At 59.4% G+C, this 2,505-nt stretch overlaps 1 protein-coding gene across 15 annotated transcripts in view; it reads left to right on the top strand.

The window, feature by feature from the left end:
• Positions 1 to 452: 452 nt before the first annotated feature.
• The window catches only part of LINGO1 (leucine rich repeat and Ig domain containing 1), a 502,233-nt gene continuing 500,180 nt past the window's right edge, over positions 453 to 2,505 (top strand). For 4 of the 15 annotated variants that reach the window (XM_078771954.1, XM_078771957.1, XM_078771960.1 and 1 more), the window contains exon 1: positions 1,519 to 1,626. The gene's annotated coding sequence lies outside the window, so the exon portion shown is untranslated. Of the gene's footprint in view, positions 695 to 1,053; positions 1,247 to 1,500; positions 1,627 to 2,505 lie in introns of those variants that run through there. The other 11 variants (XM_078771951.1, XM_078771959.1, XM_078771949.1 and 8 more) reach the window with 8 other exon arrangements.

The following is a 2,505-nucleotide window of genomic DNA, read 5'->3' on the forward strand; positions in this document are numbered from 1 at the left end:
TATACACCGGTCCACGTGTCTTTTCTCCTCTGATTCCTGATGTGTTACATCTTCATTTGTGCATTCAATCCGTTTGGCATGATCACGTGGTCATGAGGAGTGCGAATTCCCCCCAACATGGGGCCGACTTCACGGGATATAATTGCGCGTTCACTTAAATCCATGCACTCATCGCGTCTCCGCAAGTATAATCATCCTAATCAGGTTTTCATTGTATAAGAGCGAGAATGCAATGAAATTTCATGGCTAGATGATCTTGGCGTAAAGAATCTCAGACCTATATCGTGATCCCTCCGCTCGGGTCTAAGTGACGCGTCGAGTTCAATTACTTGTTCGCAGAAAGTCAATTCGACCCCAGAAAACAATCCGCACGCTTTTTGGAAGCATCCCGCGACCGAATGTTACCCTGATAAATGTGGATGTTGCTCGTTTTCCATCGACGAGCGCGTTTCACAAGACAAACGATTCGGCGGCAGAAGCTCGGCGGGGCCGTGTCCTTGATGATGCCGGGGATGTTTAGCGCGGCGCGGGAGACACCTACACCTGGACTCATCGGAGATTCACAAACAAAAGGGCTCCTCTCGTCCGGCACAGACACAGCGATGTCGTCGGTCCAAGTTCGTCGCGCGTCGAACGTCGCCGTTCGCTCCCGCTGAGCGCACATTCGCTGCACTCTCACCACGACCTCCCCAAGGTGCGCAAGGTAACGCGCGGACGCCTCCCCCCCCCCGCAAGGTGCGCAAGGTAGCGCGCGGACGCCCCCCCCCCCCCCCCGCAAGGTGCGCAAGGTAACGCGCGGAAGCCTCCCCCCCCCCCTCCGCAAGGTGCGCAAGGTAGCGCGCGGACGCCTCCCCCCTCCCGCAAGGTGCGCAAGATAAGGTGCAGACGCCCCCCTCCTAAGGTACACAAGGTAGCGCGGACTGTGCCCCCCCTCCCCGCAAGGTGCGTAAGGTAACGCGCGGACGGCCCCCTACCCCCCCCCCCCCAAGTTGTGGAAGGTAACGAGCAGACGGTGCTCTCCATCGCCCCCCCCCCCACCCCCCCCTCCCCCAGGTGTGCAACGTAGCGCACGGACGGTGCTGCCTGGAGCTCTTCCCTATAATTACCATCTACAAGAAGCCGACATCGCCAGGACCAGAGAGACATTGAATAAATCCGCGGAGTGGACGCCGAGCGTCACTTCTTCCAGGCACGGCGTACATCCACCTGTCTCCTGGAGCTCGTTTACCTGCAACGTCGGCTCCAGGTGAGGTTGCGCGGACGGCGTTTCGTGGGTTACAGATGACGAGCTCCTTTCACTGTGCCGTGTGAGAGGTGTGCGAGGTTCGGTCGACCCGACACTCGCGGCTCATTAATGGCTCGAGGAATAGTACTTATCGATCAGCATTTAAACAAGCGCCTTGAGCGGCCACGATGAGTGACCAGTGGGGGGGGGGGGGGGGGGGGGTGAGATGGGGAGGAGGGGGGAGCGAGATGGGGGAGGGAGCGGTGCAGCACGACGGGGGCACTAGAAGGAATACAGAAGAGCGGTGAAGCACAGATGCACGGCTGCTGATATGCGATGCGCTGTCCGCTCGCTCCGAGACGATCCCGGGGTGCGAACTGGTGCCGCCGCGATACGGAGCGGTGAGTAAGCAAGCCGCTGGTCGCTCCTCACCGCCGTTTCCACCTGCTCGTCCGGACGGGCTCCTCCGTCGTGTTAAGCCGCGCTGAGCCGGGCCGTGTCAAAGCTTCCCGGGCCGATCGGTGCTCCGTTGTGCCGTCCCGGTAATCCCGGTTTGTTTGTGCTGTTCCTGTAATCCCGAATGTTCAACGTTTCGTGAAATGCCAAGTTTCGGGCCTCAAGTTGAAGTATCCATCGCCTGTTGTTTCATTTCCTCACGTGGAATATGTTTGTGATACAAACTGCTTGTTGGAAATGCTCTTGTCGGCGTCACCTCCAGAGCGTCATACACGTTTATAAAGAACAGAAGAATCCCCAGGAGCCGATCATACATTCCTTGCAGGGTGCGGTATTACTTTGGACATTTGAGTGGAAATGCCCCGAGGGAGCCGGAATGCCCGAGGAGCGCCGGTATTCCGCAGCTACGTGTGTCGCTCTCCGAGGTGAACAGGGATGCCCTGAGGGCAGCTACTATGCTTTGGGGGTGGGAGTCTGCAAAACGCTCGAAGAGGGCCTGTATGCCCCGAGGGAGCAGGTGAGCGCTGGGGAGCTAGTATGCCCCGAGGGAGCAGACGAGCTCTAGGGAGTCAGAATGCCCCCGAGGGAGCAGACAAGGTCTAGGGAACCAGAATGCCCCGAGGGAGCTAGTATGCCCCGAGGGAGCAGACGAGCTCTAGGGAGTCAGAATGCCCCCGAGGGAGCAGACGAGCTCTGGGGAGCCAGAATGCCCCGAGGGAGCAGACGAGCTCTGAGGAGCCAGAATGCCCCGAGGGAGCAGGTGCGCTCTGGGGAGCCAGAATGCCCCGAGGGAGCAGGTGCGCTCTGGGGAGCCAGAATGCCCC

The sequence above is a fragment of the Myxine glutinosa genome, chromosome 2, assembly GCF_964187855.1.
Source record: "Myxine glutinosa chromosome 2, kmMyxGlut1.1, whole genome shotgun sequence".
Lineage (NCBI taxonomy): Eukaryota > Metazoa > Chordata > Myxini > Myxiniformes > Myxinidae > Myxine > Myxine glutinosa.